We start from the raw sequence: 13,506 nt of genomic DNA, 5'->3' as shown, positions 1-13,506 counted from the left end.
CTAAACGTTAAAACAGACGCACTATATTTATCAAGATTCATACGCGCATTATTCACAGGTGCAGCACATCCATGAAGAAATAGTTATCATTATAATTTGTTAAGATATAAAAGGCAAAACATTGCAAATGTAAATCTGTAATAATAGCAGTTACTCCGTTGGCTGCTTCTTATGCATGGAGTCTTTTGAGGACGCTTCAGTGACTCGCTTCTGGAATGTATCACAAGCTTCCACAAAAAACGTTGGTCAATAAAGAAATTGGACTTCAAATTAGTATCATAGAGGAATTCTGACGGTTTCTTTGCCGGGAACGGTAACTTACTGGGAGCATGATATTCCTCCGCCACAAGTCTAATTGATTTACTCAGTAGAATTGTCAGAAAATAAAACTACTGTGAGGAGAATCTGGACAGGATCGCCGCACGATCAATAGTTGTGCTGCAGAAAATAAGGCGATGCTTTGACGTACAAGTGAATATTTGTTTGCTATTAGAGTCAGTCCAAACGATTCCAACATATGATATATAAGTATTCATATATTGCACGCCAAAGGTAGTCCACGAGTTACAATCTATGCATTTTTGCACCTCCACTGTTCATAAATGCTTGAATATCATACTGAACATTGTAAAACTAATTTAAGAAATTGAAGGCCATGGCTGGAAATGAAACTCCGCGACGAAGATTAATTCCCGAAGCTAATTTTGACACAATACATGTACAAGTTATCAAGTTTGTAAAAGGGTTTTTTTTAAAAAAAATTGTATTAAAGTTTTTTCTGATTTATCCATAGGGCCATCTGTCGAATGTTATTTAAAGTCGTAAAACAAAAATTATCTATGCAAAAATCGTTTTAACCCCCTCTCACCCCCTTTCATACACACAAAGTCACAAATGTGTAACGACACACAGGAAGTCTAATTAAATTCTAACTGTTCATATCTGTCTTTCGTTAAAGCCTAGAGTTGGGTGTAGGTACATGTAATTTTGTTGGTTGTTTGCGACAATTGGTTTTCAAGGATCGAACCCGACTGCTATAATTTTCTTACAAATTGATTACATTCTCACATTAGCACACTATCGTAAAGCATGATTTAAAATTGATGAGGTAATGTTACAAATTGTCAATTCCTTGTCATACTCTATCAATTTGAATTACATATTTAGTGGCAGTAATAACAAATAATTCGAAATCATGGATTAGTAATTTAAGTGATGAATTAGAAAATAAAGATTCACGCAAATTCGACTGAACCAAAGACACCAAGTGATGGTGCGAGTGTAGATATTGGGGAGGGATATACATGTTCTGAAGTTCAAGGTCATTGCCCTTGCCAACTTAAACAAATTAACTGAACGGAACACAACGACTATGACTGTCAACACTGCTGGATGCATCGACAATTAATTTCATTTTTGTGTGTGTGTTACTGAATGGCATTTTATGGGGAAAATTGGGGGTGGGTGGGGGTGGGGTGGGATGAAGATTTGATAACATGAACGGTTTGCTATATGAAATAGCGCAGATAACGAACAGTGGTCAATCTCATAACTTCTAAAAAGAATACAAATTGAGAGTAGAGCAAACACGGACGACTGGAAACAACAGCAGAAGGATAATTCGTACCCTCAAGTAGGACCCAAGGTCACCACATTTTAGTGTGACCCCAGGTCACCCTATTTTCTACACAGTTTACTACTCTATAAAAATAGTCCCACATAAAAGTGAAAATACAATGCAGACACTGTATAATGCGCACTACCAAAGGAAAATGAACAAGGAGAAAGTCAGTATTGATCATTTACAAGTCATCATTTCTTAGCAAAAAAATAGCCTAATTTTTAAAAATAATAATTCACTGTTATCTACATCCCCAAGATTTTCCCAAATGCGAGAATGTGATATGAACCTAGCTTATAATAAATACAAGTCCGTGAAAGTGAAGTTGAACTTGGAATATCATCCTTTTATCTATTTGTAATTTATTTTCAGATAATTATTGGATAATGTTGCACCTAGAGGGTGACCTCGACATAAAAATTATGTTACGGTGGATTATATTTTATGATGCTACAACATTGTCAAGGTGAAATGGTTAGCTCACCTGAGCAAAATAATGAAATGAGCTTTTTTGATCAGTTGTCTATCCGTTTGTAAATCTTCTTGTTGTCTTTTATGTTCAGATGGTCCATGAGTATTTTGTCTAAATCATGTTATGGTTTGACTTTGTAGTTGTTCATTAGAATTGTTGTAAATATAACATATAGAAGGCGTGTCTGTAAGATGTGTATAAGAGATAATGAGATGTATGGATTTCGGACAGGGCAGGAGATTAGTTATGTGGTCACTCTACCTATTACTTAAATATATGTATTTGAAATAGAAGTAGAAATATAAACAAGGGTGACCTAAGGTCATCCTACACTGAGATGTCGGTTACCTCAGGAAAACTTTCTATCAATTTTGTCAATGGTGACCAGCGATAACCCTTGCATGACCATTACATCAATAGGTGACCAGAGGTAACCCTTATATGACATTTACATCAATGAGTGACCAGAGGAAACCTTGATATGACATTACACCAATGGGTGACCAGAAGAAACCCTTATATGACATTACACCAATGGGTGACCAAAGGTAACCCTTATATGACATTACATCAATGGGTGACCAGAGGAAACCCTTATATGACATTACACCAATGGGTGACCAGAGGAAACTCTTATATGACATTTACATCAAAGGGTGACCAGAGGTAACCCTTTTATGACCATTACACCAATAGGTGACCAGAGGGAACCCTTATATGACCTTTACATTCTTGGGTGACTAGAAGAAAGTCTTTTATGACCATGCCATCAATGGGTGACCAAATGCAACCCTTATATGACATTTTCATCAATGGGTGATCAGAAGTAACCATTATATGATCATTACATCATAATGGTGACCACGGGTACACCTTTGTAGAACCATTAATCGACAGATTGGGAACAATTCCCCATCATCGATATTGTCCCATTAAAGCATAGTTTTGTTTTTTGGGTTTTATATAATGATGAAATTCATTCATCTGTAAGCATTGAAACAAAAAAATCATGACGCCAGAAAAAAAAATATAGATTATCATAACAGTAATTAAGAAAAATAAGAAAAACACAGATATGTGAAAAGATCTAATAAAAGGATTCATAACAGAATGTAAATTGGAGCATGTCTGCGCGCCGAAATATTTGTGCTTCGACAATGACAAAGTCATGCAGAAAGTAGGCATACGGTAGTCACCCTTTTCTAACAAATAAGAGTATTTACTTGTATTCATTATTACGCGCATTTATTTCGAGAAATAAGAACTACTTTCAGGTGACCCGGGTCCTACTTGAGGATACGAATTATCCTTCTGCTAAACACCAGAGGTGAGATCAGGTGTCTAGGAGGAGTAAGCATCCCCTGTCAACCCGTCACACCCGCCGTGATCCTTCTATCTTTATCAGGTTACAAACTGAGTAAGACTGTTGAAACCCCTGAAACATAAACTCATTTCTAAGTAGCCTGCTTCGGTTTAAAATTTATTATACCTATATTCATGGGTGACCGATCGACAGGGGATGCTTACTCCTCCTAGGCACCTGATCCCACCTCTGGTGTGTCTAGGTGTCCGTGTTTGCCCAACTCTCCATTTTGTATTGCTTATTGGAATCATGAGATTGATCACTGTTCGTTATCTTCACCTTTCACTGATAACATCCTCCTGAGTATTAGTTGAGAGATATAAACACCATACGCAGGTGATTGTGGTGTATTACTACATATACAGGTGATTGTGGTGTATTACTACATATACAGGTGATTGTGGTGTATTACTACATATACAGGTGATTGTGGTGTATTACTACATATACAGGTGATTGTGGTGTATTACTACATATACAGCTGATTGTGGTGTATTACTACATATACAGGTGATTGTGGTGTATTACTACATATACAAGTGATTGTGGTGTATTACTACATATACAGGTGATTGTGGTGTATTACTACATATACAGGTGATTGTGGTGTATTACTACATATACAGCTGATTGTGGTGTATTACTACATATACAGGTGATTGTGGTGTATTACTACATATACAGGTGATTGTGGTGTATTACTACATATACAGGTGATTGTGGTGTATTACTACATATACAGGTGATTGTGGTTACTACATATACAGGTGATTGTGGTGTATTCCTACATATACAGGTGATTGTGGTGTATTACTACATATACAGGTGATTGTGGTGTATTACTACATATACAGCTGATTGTGGTGTATTACTACATATACAGGTGATTGTGGTTACTACATATACAGGTGATTGTGGTGTATTACTACATATACAGGTGATTGTGGTTACTACATATACAGGTGATTGTGGTGTATTACTACATATACAGGTGATTGTGGTGTATTACTACATATACAGGTGATTGTGGTGTATTACTACATATACAGGTGATTGTGGTGTATTACTACATATACAGGTGATTGTGGTGTATTACTACATATACAGGTGATTGTGGTGTATTACTACATATACAGCTGATTGTGGTGTATTACTACATATACAGCTGATTGTGGTGTATTACTACATATACAGGTGATTGTGGTGTATTACTACATATACAGGTGATTGTGGTGTATTACTACATATACAGGTGATTGTGGTTACTACATATACAGCTGATTGTGGTGTATTACTACATATACAGGTGATTGTGGTTACTACATATACAGGTGATTGTGGTGTATTACTACATATACAGCTGATTGTGGTGTATTACTACATATACAGGTGATTGTGGTGTATTACTACATATACAGCTGATTGTGGTGTATTACTACATATACAGCTGATTGTGGTGTTTTACTACATATACAGCTGATTGTGGTGTATTACTACATATACAGGTGATTGTGGTGTATTACTACATATACAGGTGATTGTGGTGTATTACTACATATACAGCTGATTGTGGTGTATTACTACATATACAGCTGATTGTGGTGTATTACTACATATACAGGTGATTGTGGTGTATTACTACATATACAGGTGATTGTGGTGTATTACTACATATACAGGTGATTGTGGTGTATTACTACATATACAGCTGATTGTGGTATATTACTACATATACAGGTGATTGTGGTTACTACATATACAGCTGATTGTGGTGTATTACTACATATACAGGTGATTGTGGTGTATTACTACATATACAGGTGATTGTGGTGTATTACTACATATACAGGTGATTGTGGTGTATTACTACATATACAGGTGATTGTGGTATATTACTACATATACAGGTGATTGTGGTGTATTACTACATATACAGGTGATTGTGGTGTATTACTACATATACAGCTGATTGTGGTGTATTACTACATATACAGGTGATTGTGGTGTATTACTACATATACAGGTGATTGTGGTATATTACTACATATACAGGTGATTGTGGTTACTACATATACAGGTGATTGTGGTGTATTACTACATATACAGGTGATTGTGGTGTATTACTACATATACAGGTGATTGTGGTGTATTACTACATATACAGGTGATTGTGGTGTATTACTACATATACAGCTGATTGTGGTGTATTACTACATATACAGCTGATTGTGGTGTATTACTAACATATACAGGTGATTGTGGTGTATTACTACATATACAGGTGATTGTGGTGTATTACTACATATACAGGTGATTGTGGTGTATTACTACATATACAGGTGATTGTGGTGTATTACTACATATACAGGTGATTGTGGTGTATTACTACATATACAGGTGATTGTGGTGTATTACTACATATACAGCTGATTGTGGTGTATTACTACATATACAGGTGATTGTGGTGTATTACTACATATACAGCTGATTGTGGTATATTACTACATATACAGGTGATTGTGGTGTATTACTACATATACAGGTGATTGTGGTATATTACTACATATACAGGTGATTGTGGTGTATTACTACATATACAGGTGATTGTGGTGTATTACTACAGATACAGCTGATTGTGGTGTATTACTACATATACAGGTGATTGTGGTGTATTACTACATATACAGGTGATTGTGGTGTATTACTACATATACAGCTGATTGTGGTGTATTACTACATATACAGGTGATTGTGGTGTATTACTACATATACAGGTGATTGTGGTGTATTACTACATATACAGGTGATTGTGGTGTATTACTACATATACAGGTGATTGTGGTGTATTACTACATATACAGGTGATTGTGGTTACTACATATACAGCTGATTGTGGTGTATTACTACATATACAGGTGATTGTGGTGTATTACTACATATACAGGTGATTGTGGTTACTACATATACAGGTGATTGTGGTGTATTACTACATATACAGGTGATTGTGGTGTATTACTACATATACAGGTGATTGTGGTGTATTACTACATATACAGGTGATTGTGGTTACTACATATACAGCTGATTGTGGTGTATTACTACATATACAGGTGATTGTGGTGTATTACTACATATACAGGTGATTGTGGTTACTACATATACAGGTGATTGTGGTGTATTACTACATATACAGCTGATTGTGGTGTATTACTACATATACAGGTGATTGTGGTGTATTACTACATATACAGGTGATTGTGGTATATTACTACATATACAGGTGATTGTGGTGTATTACTACATATACAGGTGATTGTGGTTACTACATATACAGCTGATTGTGGTGTATTACTACATATACAGCTGATTGTGGTGTATTACTACATATACAGGTGATTGTGGTGTATTACTACATATACAGCTGATTGTGGTGTATTACTACATATACAGCTGATTGTGGTGTATTACTACATATACAGCTGATTGTGGTGTATTACTACATATACAGGTGATTGTGGTGTATTACTACATATACAGCTGATTGTGGTATATTACTACATATACAGGTGATTGTGGTGTATTACTACATATACAGCTGATTGTGGTATATTACTACATATACAGGTGATTGTGGTATATTACTACATATACACGTGATTGTGGTGTATTACTACATATACAGGTGATTGTGGTATATTACTACATATACAGGTGATTGTGGTGTATTACTACATATACAGGTGATTGTGGTGTATTACTACATATACAGCTGATTGTGGTGTATTACTACATATACACGTGATTGTGGTGTATTACTACATATACAGCTGATTGTGGTATATTACTACATATACAGGTGATTGTGGTATATTACTACATATACAGGTGATTGTGGTGTATTACTACATATACAGCTGATTGTGGTGTATTACTACATATACAGGTGATTGTGGTGTATTACTACATATACAGCTGATTGTGGTGTATTACTACATATACAGGTGATTGTGGTGTATTACTACATATACAGGTGATTGTGGTGTATTACTACATATACAGGTGATTGTGGTGTATTACTACATATACAGGTGATTGTGGTATATTACTACATATACAGGTGATTGTGGTTACTACATATACAGGTGATTGTGGTTACTACATATACAGGTGATTGTGGTGTATTACTACATATACAGGTGATTGTGGTGTATTACTACAGATACAGCTGATTGTGGTGTATTACTACATATACAGGTGATTGTGGTGTATTACTACATATACAGGTGATTGTGGTGTATTACTACATATACAGGTGATTGTGGTATATTACTACATATACAGGTGATTGTGGTTACTACATATACAGGTGATTGTGGTGTATTACTACATATACAGGTGATTGTGGTTACTACATATACAGGTGATTGTGGTGTATTACTACATATACAGGTGATTGTGGTGTATTACTACATATACAGGTGATTGTGGTGTATTACTACATATACAGGTGATTGTGGTGTATTACTACATATACAGCTGATTGTGGTGTATTACTACATATACAGGTGATTGTGGTGTATTACTACATATACAGGTGATTGTGGTGTATTACTACATATACAGGTGATTGTGGTGTATTACTACATATACAGCTGATTGTGGTGTATTACTACATATACAGCTGATTGTGGTGTATTACTACATATACAGGTGATTGTGGTGTATTACTACATATACAGGTGATTGTGGTGTATTACTACATATACAGGTGATTGTGGTGTATTACTACATATACAGGTGATTGTGGTGTATTACTACATATACAGGTGATTGTGGTGTATTACTACATATACAAGTGATTGTGGTGTATTACTACATATACAAGTGATTGTGGTGTATTACTACATATACAGGTGATTGTGGTGTATTACTACATATACAGGTGATTGTGGTGTATTACTACATATACAGGTGATTGTGGTGTATTACTACATATACAGCTGATTGTGGTGTATTACTACATATACAGCTGATTGTGGTGTATTACTACATATACAGCTGATTGTGGTGTATTACTACATATACAGCTGATTGTGGTGTATTACTACATATACAGCTGATTGTGGTGTATTACTACATATACAGCTGATTGTGGTGTATTACTACATATACAGCTGATTGTGGTGTATTACTACATATACAGGTAATTGTGGTATATTACTACATATACAGCTGATTGTGGTGTATTACTACATATACAGGTGATTGTGGTGTATTACTACATATACAGCTGATTGTGGTGTATTACTACATATACAGCTGATTGTGGTATATTACTACATATACAGGTGCTTGTGGTATATTACTACATATACAGGTGATTGTGGTGTATTACTACATATACAGGTGATTGTGGTGTATTACTACATATACAGGTGATTGTGGTGTATTACTACATATACAGCTGATTGTGGTGTATTACTACATATACAGCTGATTGTGGTGTATTACTACATATACAGCTGATTGTGGAGTATTACTACATATACAGCTGATTGTGGTGTATTACTACATATACAGCTGATTGTGGTGTATTACTACATATACAGCTGATTGTGGTGTATTACTACATATACAGGTGATTGTGGTGTATTACTACATATACAGCTGATTGTGGTGTATTACTACATATACAGCTGATTGTGGTGTATTACTACATATACAGCTGATTGTGGTGTATTACTACATATACAGCTGATTGTGGTGTATTACTACATATACAGGTGATTGTGGTATATTACTAGATGTGAGAAGATGACAATAGAGAATTTGAAGTAATCCCGGTTTTTGTTTTATTAAATTGAGTTGTAAGATTCCCATAAACGAAACTATCCAAATATGAAGCAGATATGGACAACTTTGTAGTCTCTGGTATATCAGAACGAGTCGAGGTAGACAGACAAAAGTAGAACTTACATACAATTATTGAGATGTTTTAGATCAATGTTTCATTCATTTACCTATAGCTAAGAAGAACAATATTCATTGAACTCGGAGTACATATTGTATTTCGAGGGTAGCTAATGTATCGTATTGACCGAAATAATATTCAAGTTATAAATCCAAGTTTAAGTCGATAAATTCAAGATGATTGATTGTTTGTTTTATGTCCCGTCAAGAAAGTTTCACTCATATTGAGACTTCGCCAGCTGCAGATGAAGTACCAAATGTTTAGACCTATATGCTTAGAGCTCAGGACCCTAGCAATGGGGGTTCTCTAACTTGTTTGTGCCCGCTGCGATACGGGAACCCGTTTTTAAGGTTGTTGGTTATATATTGTTTAACGTACCTCTCGAGAATTTTTCTTCGTATAGAGACGCCACCATTGCCGGTAAAGGGCTACAAAATTCAGGCGAATGCTCAGCGCTTACGGCCTTTCAGCAGGGAGGGATCTTTATCGTGCCACACCTGCTTTGACACGGGACCTCAGTTTTTGCTGTCTCATCCGAAGGATCGCCCCATTTAGCCGCCTCTTACGACAAGCAAATGGTACTGAGGACATATTTTAACCCGAATCCCCACGAGCTCCATTTTTAAGGTCATATCCAAAAGACCCGTGATTCTCACTTCTAAATGCAGAGCGTTTTGCGAAGGAGCAATCATTACCAATGTTAACGTCCTAGGATGGCACGAGCGGGACTAGAACTTACGACCTAGCTCCCGGTTACGAAGCGAACGCTCTACCACTGAGCTTTCGCGACCGGTATCTTTTGAGAGAAGTCTGTTAGATTTTTTCAAATTTTATCTAAAAAATAATTCGGAAATTGCTTAGATTCAATACACCGAACTCAACAACAGTATCTTTGATAATTTTAAGCCATTGGAGTTCTTGGTAGGAAGTTAAATCAATAGGCCCATGGGCCACAAAGCTCACCTGAGTCACCTTGGCCCTGCTATATTCTCCAAAAGAGTTTTTACCTTCTTTAATCCCACGAAATATTTAACCCCATACTAACACCCGAGAGTTTACAGAGCACTTACTTCGAGCCCCGGACCTTGGAGACGAACCAATCGATCCACATTGACTAAACAAGTCAGGCTCATATTGACACTACACTACCCTACCCTGAATCTTAATCCACATCATGAGGCTTCTCGGGACGACACTCTACAAACTGAGAGGTAGCCTAAGGAATTCTCACATTCCGAAGACCGGTACTACACACTGCATCTACTGGAGGAATGACACGACTCCTGACAACAACCTGAAACTGCTGCACCAGACTCCTGACAACCAGAAACTGCTGTACCAGACTCATGACAACCAGAAACTGCTGTACCAGACTCATGACAACCAGAAACTGCTGCACCAGACTCCTGACAACCAGAAACTGCTGTACCAGATTCCTGGCAACCAAAAACAGCTGCACCAGACTCATGACAACCAGAAACTGCTGTAGCAGACTCCTGACAACAACCAGAAACAGCTGTACCAGACTCCTGACAACCAGAAATTGTTGCACCAGACTCCTGGCAACAATCAGAAAGTGCTGCACCATACTCCTGACAACCAAAAACAGCTGCGCCAGACTCCTGACAACAATCAGAAACTGCTACACCAGACTCCTGACAACCAGAAATTGCTGTACCAGACTCGTGACATACAGAAACTGCTGTACCAGACTACTGACAACAACCAGAAACTGCTGTACCAGATTCCTGACAACAACCAGAAACTGTTGCACCAGACTCCTGACAACAACCAGAAACTGCTGCACCAGACATAATAATGGTCCCTGGTGACAACCCAACTTCTTTGATAGAAGTGTTAACTTCTGAGATTTCAACTTTGTGTGAAGAGGTGGCAAGATTTAATGTTCATTTTGATGAAATGGAACAATCTCTCAGCGTAATTGTGTCAAATTTCAGGAATTCCCGAGAAACGTGGAGAATAAATGAATGCATATTTCAAACTCGGGGGGAGATAACTAGCATTTGTTTACAATAAAAAAAAATTGACAAGTGTCACCGCGAGGGGGGACAGGCTATCTAATAGTCATCCCGCAATGGAACCGCAGTTTACCTGACATATCTGTGAAATACCGGGTTAGATTTTTTTCGTCGCGGGAACGCGGTAAACAATGAATCCCTGTTACATGCAGATATTTCCTGTTGTTGTCCCTCCCTACACCCTGGGGCCATGATTTGACTGAACTTGAATGTGCATTACTTGATGATGTTTGTACATTAATATTACGACTGATCAAGGCCCTGTTGTTTTTTAGATGAAGATTTTAAAAGATTTTTTTCTGATATAGCCCCATTTAAAACTTCGACCTCCTATTGTGACCCAACCCCACAGCCGGAGCCCATGATTTGAACGATTTTAAATGTACATAGGAAGTTTTCACATCAGTAGCTCTTGGGTAGAAGAATATTAAAAGATACCACCATAGTTCCACTACGTCTGATTTATTTAATTGTCTCCCCCATTAAAAGAGGTGTGCCACTTCATTTGAAAAAAAAATTGAATTCCCTTTACCCAATGATACTTTATGACAAGTTTGTTTGAGATACCAAGTGGTTCTGGAGAAGAAGTCAAACATGTTTAAAGTTCCATATACAGAATATACATGTAAAACTTGTTCCCCTATTGTGGCCCCATCCTATTCCCTGCGGTAATGATGTGAGCAAAATTGATTCTACATAGAGGATGTTTGTATATCTAAAATCATATTAATATGACTAATGAAGGCTCTATTTTTCTTAAAAGAATAAGATTTTAAAAACAGATGCTATATATTCCCATTTAAAACTTTGATCCCCTATTGTGGCTTAATCCTATCTATAATCTATATTCTTTAAGGAAGCTTTCACTTAAGTTTGTCTTTTCTGGTCCAGTAGTTCTTAAGAAGAAGCTTTGTAAAAGATGCCAACATATTTTCACTATTTCTTAGGAGTGTGGTCCTTCATTGACGTCTCCATGTGAGTGAAAAATTATCGAGTGGGACGTTAAACAATATTCAATCAATCATTGGAACAATTCTGAATCCCCCTTACCCAATGATGCTTTATAGCATGAAATTAGCTAGGTGGTTCTGGAGAAGAAGCAACATATGTGTAAAGTTAGCTGATGCCGGACAAAAAGTGATCAGAAAAGCGAACTTAGCTTTCAACTCAAGTGAGCTAAAAACGGGTTACATGCAAGCCTAAAGCGTCTTTGTGAGAAATTCGATATCGGCGTCCATGTCTAGCGGAAAGATTATTTTTGTTCATATTGCATATCCCTATGTAGTACTTGAAACATTCCTTGTGACTATATGCATATCTCAGATACCACCAGCTTAACAGATTTGATGATACAGTGCTACTTTATGACGTGTTCGCATTAATTTCATATAGTGAATCCTTGTTGTTCTTGACAAGATTTAAAAAGAAAGAAATGATTTTTTTTTTCACGGTGATTCCATACTGATTCCTGATGGAAATGACCCTTGCCTGTAAGTTTGAGTGTTTCGACATCACATGTTTTCAATATTTCCTTATTATCTAAGTATCTTTTACTTGAACAAAACAGAATCCCCGTTACCTCGGTATGAACTTTGCTAACTTTAGATGAAAGTAGTTTTTTAAAAGCTAAAAGTGAAAACGAGAAAAGTTTTTACCAGTTGGAAATATCGACAGATGCCTGACAAAAATTGACAGTCTTCAGCTTAGGTGAGCTAATAAAAGAATAGTAATGTTAAAATAAGCATATATCAGGGAAATTGACAGTTTTATTTACATGTTCAAACCACTAAAATTATCCAAATATTGAAAAATATTTACAATCATAAAACAATTTAAGTCTTTTGAAGAAAACATACGTTTTATGATATGCATGGAATCTCTATTTTTTGTGAAGGATCTCGACACGAAGAGAAAGAGCAATTTAAGAGAGAGAGAGAGAGAGAGAGAGAGAGAGAGAGAGAGAGAGAGAGAGAGAGAGAGAGAGAGTACTACTCATCACTTGATATGACAAGTAATGAGAATCACTTCACCAACCACTGT

The sequence above is a fragment of the Ostrea edulis genome, chromosome 2, assembly GCF_947568905.1.
Source record: "Ostrea edulis chromosome 2, xbOstEdul1.1, whole genome shotgun sequence".
NCBI lineage: Eukaryota > Metazoa > Mollusca > Bivalvia > Ostreida > Ostreidae > Ostrea > Ostrea edulis.
Note: the sequence above shows the minus strand (reverse complement) of the source record.